Source organism: Triticum dicoccoides, chromosome 2B, assembly GCF_002162155.2.
Source record: "Triticum dicoccoides isolate Atlit2015 ecotype Zavitan chromosome 2B, WEW_v2.0, whole genome shotgun sequence".
Taxonomy (NCBI): Eukaryota; Viridiplantae; Streptophyta; class Magnoliopsida; order Poales; family Poaceae; genus Triticum; species Triticum dicoccoides.
Window position 1 is genome coordinate 574693293 of NC_041383.1, and position 16308 is coordinate 574709600.

Genomic DNA, 16308 nt, shown 5'->3' on the forward strand with positions numbered 1-16308 from the left:
GAAAGCTGTTGCGATCCCCTACACTTGTGGGTCATCAAGACTAATTTCTGGCGCCGTTGCCGGGGAGCATAGCTCTATTCTCTGAGTCACTTGGGATTTATATCTGTTGATCACTATGAAGAATTTGAAAGACTCTAAAACCAAGATCTATCCCTCAACTATGAGGGAAGGTAAGGAACTGCCATCTAGCTCTGCACTAGATTCTCCTTCTGTTATTAATAAGCTTGCGACACCTAAGCCTGCTACTGCTATGAATTCTGATATGTCGCATGTTATCGATGATGCCACTTTTGCTTTGCATGATACTTATGATGAAACTACTTCTGTGCGTGATACTACTGTGCCATTAGGTGAATTTCTTGATGAACAACTTGCTAGGGCTAGGGAGAATAAAATTATTGAAAATGCTATTATTGATGATTGTGATGATGAAAGATCTCTGAATGATTATGAATTGCCTGTTGTTCCTGAAGGTTATGTTATGAATAAAGAAGCTGCTGAAGCTATTTTTGCCTGCAAAGATAGATATGATCTTAAGAAACTATTAGCTAAATGGAAGCAGCAGTCTCTTAATGCTAGAATGAAACCTGACCCTGCTTTTGCTACTTCACCTATCTGTGTGACTGATAAGGATTATGAATTCTCTATTGATCCTGAAATTATTACTTTGGTAGAATCTGATCCTTTTTATGGCCTTAAATCTGAAACTGTTGTGGCACATCTTACCAAGTTGAATGATATAGCTACCCTGTTTACTCATGATGATTAATCTCGCTACTTTTATATCCTTAAGATATTTTTGTTCTCATTAAAGGGAGATGCTAAGACTTGATTTAATTCTCTTGATCCTGGTTGTGTGCGTAGTCCCCAGGATATGATTTATTACTTCTCTGCTAAATATTTCCCTGCTCATAAGAAACAAGCTGACTTGCGGGAAATATATAACTTTGTGCAAATCAAAGAAGAGAGACTCCCACAAGCTTGGGGGAGGCTTCTCCGATTACTAAATGCTTTGCCTGCTCATCCACTTAAGAAAAATGAAATACTTGATATCTTCTATAATGGACTAACCGATGCTTCCAAGGACTACTTGGATAGTTGTGCTGGTTGTGTTTTCAGGGAAAGAACAGTCGACAAAGCTGAGTTACTATTGAATAATATGTTGACTAATGAAAATAATTGGACTCTCCCGGAGCCGATTCCTGAGGCTATTCCTGAACCAATTGAGCCAACTCCTGAGCCTATTCCTAAACCCACTCCGAAGAAGAGAGGTGTTCTATTTCTCAGTCCTGAAGATATGCAAGAGGCAAAGAAATCGATGAAAGAAAAAGGTATTAAAGCTGAAGATGTTAAGAATATACCTCCTATTGAAGAAATACATGGTCTTAATATATCGCCTGTTGAAGAAACGCATTGTCTTGATAACCCGACACAGGTAGTAAAGGTAAATTCTCTCTATAGATATGATAAAGATGAAATCCCATCCACTAAATTTCATAGCCCTTGTGTCGGGGGTTAGGTATGACATATGCCAAGGGATCGCTTATCATGGTGGGGGCAAGTAGAACGTCGCCGGTGCCTGGAAACGGGATGAGGCGAAGGCATGCACGCCGGCGAATCTTACCCAGCTTCAGGGCTCTCCGTGGAGATAACACCCCTACTGCTGCTCTATGGGGTCTCCGCTTGATCACTATGGCAAAGTGAGTACAAAGTTGCTCCTAGAGCTGTTTCCTGGAGGCAGGAGAGGGCAAGGCTAGCTCCCTCCTTCCTATATGGTCTGGTCTAGTGCTAAAGAGGCGATCCCCCTGCATGGGCGCCCTGGGGGGCTTATATAGGCCCGCCCCTAGGGTTACAATGGTAATCCGGCTGGGCGCGGGTCCCAGCCGTCTGTCTCTTAGGTCGCCGTCCTCTCCGCCGACTGCTGGGGCCCGCCGACTTGTGGGCCCTGCCGGCTACGGACTATTGTAGCCACGCCGACTGGTCATGGGGTCATGGCAACAGTGCCACCACCTGACGGGCGATCACTGCCGCCATTCCCCATCTAGTCTAGTTAATGGCGTGCGGCGCCCGTGGGAGGGGCTGGCCGACTCCTGTGAGCCGACTCCCGACGGGGCCGTCTTGTGGTGCTCTCGCCATCTTCTGTACTCCCGCTGGCGGGTGGGTCCCGCCGTCTCTGGGCCGTACAGTCAGGCCGTCATGGGCACAGTGCGCCGCCCATGGGGGCTAGGTCAGGGCGAGCTTGGAAACAGTGACGCACCGGACGGAGATCTCCTTCGGTACGGCGCACTGTTGCCATGCCGGCCCTTCGTAAGCCGGGCGGGGATGGCCACGCGGTGACCGTACCCCGTCCCGTCCATTGTGGCGAAGGCCGGTGGTGGTTGGAGTCGCGGGCCGACTCCCCATAGCCGGCTTTTCTGGAAGCCGTCAATAGGAGTCGGCTCCTTTTGAAGTCACCACGGGGACTCGGCCGTGAAGGGGCAGTCGGCGGCCCTGCCGCCGACTTCCTGAAGGCGGATCCTTATCGTGGGGTCTTGAGGGGCGCAGCCGGCCCCGATGTCTCGAAAGATTCTGGGGCTCGGGTTTGCCCTACCCGTGGCCCATTACTCCGACAGTAGTCCCCGAAGCTGGTGAGGCGCCGAGGGCGACATGTTGAGGAGTCTCAACAGTTTCATCCATTCGGTGGGGGAGTCTTGATTGTGTTTACCGCCTTCCCTGGCCGACTAGCTTGAGTCGGATTCGCAGGAGACCGCGGCGGGTTCCAGGCAGCGTGCCTGATAAGCTTCCGGGCAGCTGCCCGTTGCGGGTCCATCACGCGGCGCCACGTGGCCGGGTCAGTCTGCCCACCCACGCGTGCGACGGAACAGGACATCAGGCAGGGCCCGCCACTACCGCGCCTTGGCACGCGAACGGATCGAGTGCAGCCGAGCGGACGGTTGGGATTCCCACGTCGTAACTGCGCGCAGTTACTTCGTGTGGTAGATCATGGGGGTGTGGGGTCCTAGGCACAGAGAATCCCACGCCCGCCCTATCGGCTTCTCAGCCCACGAGCCTATAAGTAGGCGGGACGAGGGGGGCGGCAGAGCACGCGCGCCCATTTCCCCTACTCCCCTTGCTTTCCTCTTGCTTCTTCCTCCTCTCGCCACCGCCGCGCCGAACCACGCCACGCCTGCGGCGATGAGCTCTTCTTCTGCCACCGCACCTCCCGCCGTGTGCTCCGGCGTGTGCGACGGCTCCGAGGTGGACAACGACATCATCGAGTTCCTCCGCAAAATGCGTCGCCTCCGCGGCGCGGACCTAGTGCGAGCCCGCGCCGCGCCGGAGGGGGAAATATTGCCGGCGCTGGAGGAGGGCGAGCGGGTCGTATTCCGCTCACACCTCATGCGCGGCCTGGGGCTGCCGGCGAGCGGCTTCTTTTGCTCCTTCTTGGAATTCCACGGGCTCCAGCCGCACCACCTCACCCCGAACACGGTGGTGCTGCTGGCTGCCTTCGCCACCTTGTGCGAAGGCTTCCTCGGCGTTCTCCCCAAAATCGAACTGTGGGGAGAGTTCTTTCAGTCAAAGCTCGGCACGCACGTCGCCGGCGTGCCGGCCCAGTGTGGAGCCTTCATCGCGATGCGGAGATCGGTGGCCGACAATCCGTTTCCCGCCATCCCGCTGATCAAGTCGATGAAGATGTGGCAGCGTTCTTACTTTTATGTGAAGAACGTCGCCGCAGATGGCGACTGGGTCAACCTGCCGCCTTTCGAAGCCGGCGCACCGGCTGGGAGGCTCCCCAACTGGTCCCATCGAGTCAAGACGCTCACTCCTGCTGGTGCCGCCGCCGTCGCGCGACTCCAAGTCCTGACGCAGTCGGAGGGCTTGACCGGGTCCGACTTGCTGGCCGCCTTCGTGGCGCGCCGAGTCCTCCCGCTCCAAGGCCAACCTCATCTGATCTGTCAGATGAGCGGCCACCGGGATCCGAGTCGGCTGTGCTCCAAGGACATGCCCCACGCGGAGGTGGCGGACACGGTGAATTATATCTCAAACTGCAATCTCGCGGTGACTTGGCAGTTCGGCAAGGAGCCGTACTCACGCGCCAACCCCCCGCTTGTCGTAAGTCGTCTTTCTTTTTCTTTTGTCTTTTTTGCAGCCGAATCCGACTTCTGATCTTTTGCTTTTCTTGAGTCAGAACCCCCTCATCCAGCCTTCAGTCGGCACCGCGGGCTCGGCCCGCCAATTCGTCCCCGATCGAGTGGAGAGCGACATCAATGACCCGGACTTGGGGGCCGCGGCGATGGAGGCCAACGCCAAAGGAGGAGGAGGAGGAGGAGGAGGAGGCTTCAGGCCCTCGGCCACTTTTGCCGACTGGCCTGATGACGACGCCGAGGGGGAAGCCGCCCCGTGCCACCAATCAAGGGTCGGTCAGCCGAGTGCGGGTTCCACCACCGGCTTGGGAGGTCAAGGCGGCGCGAAGATCTGCCGGGCCAGGCCGAGCTTTCTTGGCGGCCGGTCAAAGAAGTTCAAGGGGGCGGCCGCTGCGATCCAGAGGGAGGAGGCGATCGCGAAGGCCAACCGCTTCCGCAAGGAAGTGAAGAAGCCGCCACTGGTCTCCGCGTAAGTGCCTCTGCTCTTGACTTGTTTTGTACTTGGTGGATCTTCGTCCAAATCTTTTACATGCTTTCCTCGCCTCAGGGCTCCCCTCACCTTCGAGAGGGTCGCCGCCGCCTCCGTCATGGGGTCGACAGAGACTTCCGCCACTACTCGGCGGATTGATCCCGCCGCCGACCTTCGGAAAGCAACGGAGCAGAACGCACGGGAGAAGCGCGACGAGGACGAAGCCGCCCGTCTGGAGAAGGCGGAGGCCGAGAAGGCGGCTGCCTCCGCCTAGAGGAAGCTGGACGAGGCCGAAGCCGCCGTGGCGGCAAGGCGGCGAGCTGAGGAGGCCGCCCTCCTCCAGTCGGCATTGCTCGTCATCCCGCTAAACTCTACGCAGCCGCCCCCGGAGTTCACGGGGCAGACTGGGAAGCCGCAGCGAGAACCCCGTCATGGAGAGGGAGAGCGGCGATGCCTCCATGTCAGACACGATCGTGCCGCCACCGCCGCCTCCGCCGCCGTCTGGGAGTGCGCAAGGTAAACAGCCGGCAGGCTCGCCGGTGCCGCCGACTGAGGATGAGTCCGTGGCGAAGCTGCTCCTTCATGTCGCCTCGCCAGCGCGTCGCCGCCTCGAGAAGGCGACTTCAGCGCCATGGCCGTTGGAGACCGGCACCGCCAGCTCGGCCATCCCAAATGCTGAGGCGACGAGCGCCGCGCCCATTGGGTGGGTGCAAGGAGGCGGCACGGGCCCGCTGAATCAGGCGCTTCTGGACGTTCAGGCGAAGCTGCGAGCCGAGGGCGACGCCATCCAGAGCTGCACCAAGGCGCAGCTGGCGTTGCGAGTAGTCGTCCGGGTATGCTTCATTTTTGACTTTGCTTTTCTTTGCTCTTCTTTGTGGGGGCGCGCCAGCGCACCCACTGGGTGTAGTCCCCGAGTTTCGGGCTGGCTGCTGAGCAGGCGGCCCAGAACTCCTTCTGGCGAGTTCCGATACTTATCTTTGTCTAAAATTCTTATTGCAGGAGTATCACAACCTCCGCATCACTGCCTTCAACCGCAATGTTGAGGAGCTGGGCAACCGGACTGCCGACTTGTCAGAGAGTCAGAGTGACTCTTCCTTCTTCTTCGCGGGGGCGCGTTGGCGCACCCGCGGGCTGTAGTCCCTGAGATTCGGGCCGACTGCTGAGCAGTCGGGCCGGATCTTCTCAGCGACTTTCTTTGTTGATGACTTAACGTCTTTCTCTTTTATTCTTCAGAGGCCAACGCCACTCTTCAGCAGCAGCTGGGCGAGGCCAACACCGCCTTGCGTGCCAAGGGGGAGGACTGTGGCAAGCTCGCCGTGGAGCGTGATCTGCTGGCCGCGCAGCTGGCGGAGCAAAAGGAGCTGCTCAAGAAGGCGCAGGAGAAGGCAGAGAAGAAAGAGGCTGCGCTCCTGGCCGAGTTCGAAAGCGAGCGCTCCTCCTGGACTGACAAGGAGGCGCAGCTGACTTCCGGCTTCCATGAAATTGAGGACATTGTCGACGGTGAGTTTCTTTACTTTCTTTGAGCCGCCGACTATGGGTCGGGCTGACTCCTGATTTTTCACTTGCTTCTTTTTTGTCTTGGCAGACTTCTTCCCCGGCCACTCGCAAGCGGCCACTCAGGCCATCGAGGCTGATCGCGAGGCGTAGAGGGCAAGTGGCACGGAGATTGCTGCCAACGCCCCCGGGCCCTCGATGAGCAGCTCCTAAGCATCGAGGCTCGTCTGCGGCCGGCCCATCGGATGCTGCGCTGGCTTCAACGTGCCGGCGCCCAGGCGATTGCCGCCCTGTGGCCAAACATGCCGGTTCTGCGCACTGCCAGTCGGACTGTCGACTGGCTGAAGGTCGCAGTTGGTCGTCTTGAGGCTTGGAAGAGTTCCTCGGCCCGGGCTGGAGCGCGCTGGGCCTTGGAATTCATCAAGGCGTGGTATCCAGGGCTGGACCTAGATCGGCTGGCCGCGTTCCGGTCAGAGGCCCAGACGGAGCTGGTAGCTGTGGAAGACGCCCTTGTTGCGCATGCGGCGGCGATCGCCGACTACGCGGACACCCGCGTCTTCGTCCCTGATCGGGCTGAAGACGGCAGGGAGGCGCCGCCGGAGTGGTTCGGGATGAACCCAAATTACGACGAGGACTCGGCGGAGGTGATTGCTTCCAGCGCCGAGGAGGAGGGCGAGGCGGAGGACGGAGGTGAGACGGAGGCGCCAGAAGACAGAACGGGCGACCAGCCTCAGCTCGACCGCGCCTCCAGCAACGAGCCGCGTCCGGGGAAGGCGGCTGCCGCCGGAGACGATCAAGCCGAGACTGCCCAGCCAGCCGCCCGGGCGCCTGACACTGCCATCTCCTCCGACCCTCCGAATCCGAATGCCGCCTCCTACGCTGCCGTCTTGCCTCCATTTTATCTGCCTTAGCAGTCTTTGAAGAACTCCATTAGTTCGAACAATTCCACCCGCGGGGTGTATTTTGAACTTCTACTTGAAGATTCGGCCAAGGGCCTATGTTATGTAAATATTTATCCGAATTCTATCTTTCCTTGCTCATTGCTCTTTTGGCTTTTTCCTTTGCCACCTTCCCTTAGTCGCCGCCTTGCCAGTCGGACAACCGCTCTGCGGACTGCCACTGGATCAAACGCTTGGCTACTTTGGGAAGGCAAGTACTTGGCCATTTTAGAGTCTTTTTAACAAGTCGGATAGAAAGCGACAAGCCGACTACTTACGAGTCGGCTTTGCTTAAGGGAAGCTAGGAGAAAGCGGCAAGCCAACTACTCATGAGTCGGCTTTGCTTGAGAGAGGCTGGAAGCCATCTTAGGCTATATTTGTGCTTTGAGTCCTTAGCCATTTTTTGTGTGGGCGCCCGTTCTTCCTTACTCCTACCTACCAAACAGTCGCTCTACGAGTTGCGGCTTCTAACAGGAGACAGCTTAGGCGCCACACACTACTTGTCCGACTGCAGGAAGCATTTCATAGCGCGAGGCAGTGAGTCCCCGGGCCGACTAGTCGAGCCCGGTGCCGAGCGTCATAACAAAGAGTAGTATACTCGAAGGCGTAAATCTTATCATACAGATAACAAAAAGGGCAGTCCCCGAGCTCGCCTCGGGGGGCCCGAAGTCTTGGTACTTTAATACAAAGGGTAGCGTGATACATATTGCATCAACTATAAAATCTTCGGAGGAGATTTGCATTCCATGGGCGTTCCGTCTCTTTGCCGGAGTCATCCCTCTTGCGTGCTCGGGGCTTCTGAGCGTCGATCAGGTAGTAGGAGTCGTTGCCCAACACTTTGCTGATGATGAAGGGGCCTTCCCAAGGCACCGACAGCTTGTGCTGACCAGCGGTTCGCTGGATCAGTTGGAGCACAAGGTCACCCTCTTGGAAAGATCTTGGCCTGACCTTCCTGTTGTAGTATCGGCGCAGGCTCTGCTGGTAGATGCTGGACCGGCTGAGAGCCAACAGTCGGCCCTCTTCCAGCAGATCGACACCGTCTTGACGTGCTTCTTCTGCTTCCTCCTTAGTGTACATGGTGACTCACGGGGATTCAAATTCTATGTCCGTCGAGATGACGACTTCAGCACCGTAGACGAGGAAGAAAGTGTGAAACCGGTTGACTTGTTTGGAGTCATGCGCAGACTCCAGAGGACAGCTGGCAACTCGTCAAGCCAACAGCCAGCCGAACGCTCCAATGGTTCGACCAGCCGGGGCTTGATGCCGGACAGGATGAGGCCGTTTGCTCGCTCTACCTGGCCGTTTGACTGCGGGTGGGAAACGGACGCTAAGTCCAGTCGGATGCCCTGTGTCGCACAGAAATGGTCCAAGGCACCTTTTGCAAAGTTTGTGCCATTGTCGGTGATGATGTTGTGTGGTATGTCGTACCGAGTCGTGATGTCGGCGATGAAAGTCACTGCAGTCGGACCATTCAACTTCTTGATGGGCTTTACTTCTATCCACTTGGTGAACTTGTCCACCGCGACAAGTAAGTGAGTTAGGCCGCCTCGGGCTGTTTTGAATGGTCCCACCATATCCAGGCCCCAATACGCAAAGGGCCAGGTGATGGGGATAGTCTTGAGTGCCGAAGCCGGCTGATGTCGCTTGGAGCGGAACTTCTGGCACCCTTTGCACTTTTGAACCAATTCTTTGGCCCCTTCTAGGGCAGTCGGCCAGAAGAAACCGTGTCGAAAGGCTTTGGCGACGAGTGCTCTTGAAGCCGCATGCTGACCGCACTCGCCCTGATGGAAGTCTTTCAGAATTGCTTGGCCTTGCTCTGGCTCAACGCAACACTGGTAGACACCAGTGACGCTGCGCCTGACCAACTCGCTGTTGACTATGGTGTAGGCTGCCGCTCGGCGTTGCACTTGCCGAGCCGAGATTTCATCAGTTGGCAACTCTTTGCTCACTAGGAACTTGAGGATGGGCTGGGCCCATGAGGGTGCTGCTATCTCTTCAACTGCCAGTACTGCGAGTTGGACGAGGGCGGCTGGGCTGGGAGGCGGCGGGTTGGAGTCCGCAGCCGCTTGCTGGGTTGATGAAGTCCCCGGGCCGATTGGCGCAGTCTCGAGCCGAGTCCTGGAGTGTTTGGTCTAGTCGCCGCAGTCCCCTAGCCGTGTTCTGAAGTCCCCGGGCCGGCTTCGACTGCGATGCTCTTGGAGTCATCTGTAAGAATTCTCGTGCCGCCTACTAGGGCTCTTGAGTCGGATCCGACTTCTTCGGGGGGAGCCGGCACAAAGATGGAGTCTGATTCTGGTGAAGGCTTGATAGACGGTTTGAGGAGGCGCCGAAGGGCGACGCCAGATGGTATCACTTGGTGGGTGGAGCCGATTCGTGCCAGAGCGTCTGCTTGGTCAGTGTCATTTCTTGGCACATGAAGGAACTCGCACCCCTCAAAATATCCGCTGAGTTGCTGCACAAGGAAGCGGTAGCCCGCCATGTTTGCATCCTTGGCGTCCCAGTCGCCAGATGATTGCTGGACCACCAAGTCGGAGTCGCCGAAACACAGGATCCGGCGAATGCCGAGCTCTTTGGCAAGCCAGAGCCCGTGAATGAGCGCCTCGTAATCAGCAGCGTTATTGGAGGCGGTGAAATGGATTTGCAGCGCATATCTGAGCTTGTCGCCTTTGGGGGAAGTGAGGACAACGCCGGCTCCCAAGCCGGTGCGCATCTTGGAGCCGTCGAAATGCATCCGCCAATGGGTGGAGTCGGGCGCTGGCGGCAGGTATTGGGTCTCGGCCCAGTCGACGAGGAAGTCGGCCAGTGCTTGTGACTTGATGGTGGTGCGGGGATGGTAGTAGATGGTGTAGGGAGCCAGCTCAATGGCCCATTTGGCCACTCGGCCAGAAGCATCTCGGCTTCCAATGATCTCGGCTAGGAGGGCTGTGGAAACCACAGTGATTGGATGCTCCTGAAAGTAAGGCTTCAACTTCTTGGCGGCAAAGTGCACGCCGTAGCACATCTTCTGGTAGTGGGGGTAGTTCTGCTTGGAGGTCGATAGTACTTCGCTCAGGTAATATACCGGTCTCTGGACAGGTAGTGCCTTGCCTTCCTCCTTGCGTTCGACTACAATGACTGTGCTGACTACCCGGCTGGTGGCGGCAATGTACAGGAGCATGGGCTCTTTGGGAGTCGGGGCCGCCAACACAGGGGGTGTAGTCAACATTTTATTCAGTTGGAGAAAAGCTTCGTCCTCCTTGGGAGTCCACTCGTAAAAGGTCGTCTTCTTCATGAGCTGATATAAGGGGAGAGCCTTCTCGCCCAGCCGAGTGATGAATCGGCTGATGGACGCCAAACAGCCGGTGAACTTTTGCACATCTAGCAGTCGGCTGGGTACTTCCATCCTCTCGATGGCCTTGATCTTCACAGGGTTGCACTCTATGCCACGTTCAGAGACCAGGAAGCCAAGGAGTTGGCCGGTTGGTACTCCGAAGACGCACTTCTCAGGGTTGAGCTTGATCTAGAATCGGCGCAGATTCTCAAAGGTTTCCTTGAGGTCTTCCAACAGTGTTCCACGCTTTTCCGTCTTCACCACCACATCATCCACGTAGATGTGGGCATTTCTGCTGAGTTGCTTAAGGAGGCACTTCTGCATGCAACGCTGAAAGGTGGCGCCGGCATTCCTCAAGCCGAACGTCATGGTCAGGTAGCAGAAGGCACCAAACGGCATGATGAAGGTGGTCTTCAGTCTGTCAGCCGGGTTCAGCTTGATCTGGTGATATCCTGAATATGCATCTAAGAAGCTCAACATCTCGCATCCGGCTGTGGAGTCTATCACCTGATCAATTCTCGGCAGAGCGAATGGATCCTTGGGGCAGGCTTTGTTGAGGCTTGTGTAGTCGATAGACATCCGCCACTGCTTGTTCTTCTTCAGCACCAGGACTGGGTTTGCTAGCCACTCCGGGAAGAAGACTTCCATAATGAAGCCGGCCGCCAGGAGTCGGGCTATCTCTTCTCCAACAACTCTTCTCTTCTCTTCTGACAGGCGGCGCAAGGGCTGCCTGACGGGCTTCACATCAGACCGGACATGTAACTTGTGCTCGGCGAATTCCGTCGGTACACCTGGCAAGTCTTTAGGGGACCATGCGAAGATGTCTCGATTCTCACGGAGGAAATCGACGAGCTCGCCTTCCTATTTGCTGTCAAGGTTTGCACCTATGACAGCGTACCTCTCTGGGTGCTACGGGTCCAAGGATATCTTCTTTGTTTCTTTGGCTGGCTTGAACGAACCTTCGGCTTCAGATTCCTTGGGGTCGGGCGACATCTCGGGCTGCTTGCCGGCCATTGCCACAACCCGGTCAAGAAGCCGCCTCTCGGCCGCGATCACCAGGGACTCGGCTAGCCGACTGCTTTCGGCCATGCAAGCGAACGACTTTCTGTAGTCGCCGGCTATGGTCAGAATCCCCTTGGAACTCGGCATCTTCATCTTGAGGTAGGCATAGTGGGGGACCGCCATGAACTTGGCCAAAGCAGGTCGGCCAAGCAGCGCATGGTACGGCCTTTCAAGGTCCACCACTTCAAACCACACTGGCTCTCGGCGAAAATGCTCTTTGTCCCCGAAGAGGACGTCTATCAGGATCTTGCCGATTGGCGAGCAGGAAAGGCCAGGAACGATGCCGTGGAACACGGTCCGGCTGCTCTGAAGTTGTCTTTGCTTGATTCCTAACTTCTCCATGGTATCCTTATACAAGATGTTGATGCTACTGCCTCCGTCTATCAGCACTCGCGGGAAACGAGCGGCCCGCCTATCTGTGGCAAAGGTGGCGCCTAAGACCAGGGCATAGGAGCCCGGATTCGGCATCACCTCTGGGTGATCAGCTCTACTCCAACTGATAGGCTTCTCGGACCAGTGCGTGAACTCGGGAGTACTTGATGCTACTGCATTCACCTCTTGCTGCTGCAGCCGCTTGCTGCGTCGATCGTCGGCCACGCTGGTGAACACCACATAGGCTCCATGCTCTTCTGGGTATTCGTCCTATATTGTGCCGACTGGCCTGGCAGCCGGCTGCTGGGGCGGCGGTGGAGGGGGCAGCCCAGCAGGCGGGGGAGGCAGGAGGCCGTCTCCCTTGGCGATTCTGGTGAGCCAGTGGCATTTCTGGGTGGTGTGATTTGACGGCTTCGCGCCGCTGTGGAACTTGCAGGGGCCATCTAGAGTCTGCTCGTAGGAGAAGGCCGGCAACCAGTTGGACTTGCCGCCTTTCTGTCGCTTGGTCGGAGGCTGTCCCTCCGGCTGTTGGTCTTCGACTGTCGCCACTTGCCGGCTGCTGGAAGCCGGCTGTGGGGCTTTGCGCTTGTGGTCGCTTTGCTGCTGCCACCGACTGGTGTCCCCAGCCGGAGTTCTGGGAGCCTGAGGGGCTACTTTGCCAGTCGCACTAACTTGAATCTCCGCCTACATGGAGGAGTCGACTGTGGCATACTTGGCTGCTGTGACCAGCAGCTCGTCGAGGGTCTCCGGCTCGTCGCAGAGGAGCTTGTGCTTGAGGAGGGTGCCTTCTCTGCACCCGGCAGTAAAGTACTCGATAGCCTGCACCTCGTGCACGCCCTCGCAAGAGTTCCGAAGCTCGGCCCAGCGCGTGAAGTAGTCGCGAGTGGACTCGTCGGGGCCTTGCACGCACAAGGAGAGTTGGCAAGGCTTGGGAGGTCGCTTGTACGTGCTCGTGAAGTTGCGGACGAAGGCCTCAGTGAAGTCGACCTAGCTGTTGATGCTGCGGGGCTTCAGGTTGTCCAACCATGTCCGGGCCGTGCCCTCGGGCATGAGTGGAACATACCTTACGGCAACATGCTTGTTGCCGTTCGCTATATTGACGGTCGTGGAGTAATCAATCAGCCAGTCCTCCGGCTTCACAGTGCCGGTGTACTTGGGCGTATCTCGGGGGAGCGTGAACCCTTTGGGAAAGGGCTCGTCTCGGATGTGGGGTCTAAAACAGGGAGGACCCAACTCATCTTCTTCTTCCAGCGCCAGGGATCGGTGGAGTCGGTCGATCCGGTGACGGGCGTCATTCTCTCCGACTCCCTCTCGGTGGCCAAGGCGGTCGCCGAGAGTCGGATGCTCTACGGGTGGCGGGGAGACTCGCCTTTCTCTACAAGGAGGAGGAGGCAGATAGTCGTCCCGCCGTTCTACTGCTTTGGGGCGGCCGTCTTGGTCGCGCTCGATGGTGATGCGAGTTCGACTGTGGCTGACAGCCGGCTCCTTGTCTTTCTTTCCGCGGACTCTGCCAGTCGGCGTCCAAGACGTCGCGCCTTGATCTCGGCGGGGTGGCAGGTCGTCGTTTTGTCGTTGCGGCGCTTCCGTGCGGCAGCCGGCCTCATTCTGCGCGGCAGCCGCATCGAGGAGCTGATGAACTCGCTCCGTCATCAGGCGGCGCTCTTCACCCTCGAAGTTGTCTAGCTCGTCCTCCTCCGCCTGGGCGGCGCGGATGTTCTTCGCAGGCGTGGTGTACACAGGGCGGTCGGCCCCAAATAGTTTGGCGATGGCCACGCCGCGCTGCCGGACCGCGCCTAGGCGGCTAGGCCCAGTCGGAGCCGGCGAGCCGCCCACAGCGTGATCCATCTCATGCTGGTATGCTTCTAACAAGCGTCTCATGCTCGCCAGCTTCTTCGCGCCCTCGACGAGCTGAAGGCGGCATGCCTCCAGCGTCTCGACGTCAGCGTCCCCCGGAATCGGCGCGGATAGGTCTTGCAGAGCCGTGTCGAGGGGGTCGTGAGCGCCTTCGCCGGAGTGCTCGCCATGATCGAGGACGAGAACCTCTATGACTGTGCTTCCGCCGCTCTCGGTGTGAGGGAGCGGCTCGTCGTAGACCACCACGTTGGTGGGGAACGCGTCAAGCGACGCAGTGTCGGAGTCGACCAGCATCGGGTCGGTGGAGCCTATGGACTCCAGGTCTACTGCAGGCTCGCCGGCAACATGGAGTTGGTCGAGGAGGCCCGCGAGGAGGCTCTCGGGGCCGCCCATGCCTCCGTCGGATGCAGGCTCGTCGGAGAGGCAAACCTCGCCGACAAGTTTGGCGAGGCAGCTAGCTGCGCAGGCGATCTTAGCGCCATGTAGCGCGTCAGCGCAAACTCCATCTGGCGTGTCGGGCTGGCTGCACTCGCCAGGGAGGAAAAGGGTTCCCGTCCAGAGCAGGTCTCCGGACGGCGGTGCACCTCGCCCCATGGTGGGCGCCAAATGTCGGGGGTTGGGTACGACATATGCCAAGGGATGGCTTATCATGGTGGGGGCGAGTAGAACGTCGCCGGTGCCTGGAAATGGGATGAGGCGAAGGCATGCACGCCGGCGAATCTTACCCAGCTTCAGGGCTCTCCGTGGATATAACACCCCTACTGCTGCTCTACAGGGTCTCCACATGATCACTATGGCAAAGTGAGTACAAAGTTGCTCCTAGAGCTATTTCCTGGAGGCAGGAGAGGGCAAGGCTAGCTCCCTCCTTCCTATATGGTCTGGTCTAGTGCTAAAGAGGCGATCCCCCTGCATGGGTGCCCTGGGGGGCTTATATAGGCCCGCCCCCCCAGGGTTACAATGGTAATCCGGCTGGGCGCGGGTCCCAGCCGTCTGTCTCTCAGTTCGCCGTCCTCTCTGCCGACTGCTGGGGCCTGCCGACTGGTGGGCCCCGCCGGCTATGGACTACTATAGCCACGCCGCTAGTGATGCCGGCTTGGTCATGGGGTCATGGCAACAGTGCCACCGCCTAACGGGCGGTCACTGTCGCCATTCCCCGTCTTGTCTGGTTAATGGCGTGCGGGGCCCGTGGGAGGGGCTGCCCGACTCCTGTGAGCCGACTCCCGACGGGGCCGTCTTGTGGTGCTCTCACCGTCTTCTGTACTCCCGCTGGCGGGTGGGTCCCACCGTCTCTGGGCCATACAGTCAGGCCGTCGTGGGCACAGTGCGCCGCCCACAGGGGCTGAGGTCAGGGCGAGCATGGCAACAGTGCCGCGCCGGACGGAGATCTCCTTCGGTACGGCGCACAGTAGCCATGCCGGCCCTTCGTAAGCCGGGCGGGGATGGCCACGCGGTGACCGTACTCCGTCCCGTCCATTGTGGCGAAGGCTGGTGGTGGTTGGAGTCGCGGGCCGACTCCCCATAGCCGGCTTTTCTGGAAGCCGTCAATAGGAGTCGGCTCCTTTTGAAGTCACCACGGGTACTCGACCGTGAAGGGGCAGTCGGCGGCCCTGCTGCCGACTTCCTGAAGGCGGCTCCTTATCGTGGGGTCTTGAGGGGCGCAGCCGGCCCCGATGTCTCGAAAGATTCTGGGGCTCGGGTTTGCCCTACCCGTGGCCCATTACTCCGACACCTTGCTTAGATGAATTTGAAGATTTCATGAATGGACAAGCAAATTTCAATGATTATGTTGGTAGACAATTGAAGAATAATGCTTATACTATAGGACGCTTCAATGATTATGTATCTAGAGTTAAAGGTGAACTTAAACTCACTAGTAAACATGCTTCCATGGTTGCTACTCAAGCTGAACAAGTACTTAAGGATCAGAATGAATTGCTTGCTGGATTAAATAATAAAAATGACTTTGCTGTTAGAGTGGCTACTAGAACTGGTGAATGACTCAGGAACCTTTGTATCCTGAAGGCCACCCTAAAAGAATTGAACAAGATTCTCAGAATAATAATCTAGATATTCCTAGTTCTTCTAAGAAGAAGAAAAAGAAGAATGATAGGACTTTGCAAACTTCTAGTGAACCTAATGTAGAAATACCTAAGAATCCTAATAATACTTCTATCTCTGATGTTGAAACACAATCCGGAGATGAACATGAACCTGATGATAATGCTAATAATGATGTTCATGTAGATGCTCAACCTAGTAATAACAATGATATAGAAATTGAAGCCGCTGTTGGTCTTGATAACCCACAATCAGGAAACCAACGTTATGATAAGAGAGATTTTGTTGCTAGGAAGCATGGTAGAGAAAAAGAACCATGGGTTCAGAAACCCATGCCCTTTCCTCCTAAACCATCCAAGACAAAGGATGATGAGGACTTTGAGTGTTTTGCTGAAATGATTAGACATGTTTTCTTACGCATGCGCTTAACTGATATGCTTAAAACAAACCCCTATGCTAAATATATGAAAGATTTCATTACTAATAAGAGGAAAATACCTGAAACTGAGATTACCAACATGCTTGCCAACTATACCTTTAAGGGTGGAATACCCAAGAAACTTGGTGATCCCGGAGTACCCACTATACCTTGCTCTATTAAAAGAAATTATGTTAAAACTGTTTTAT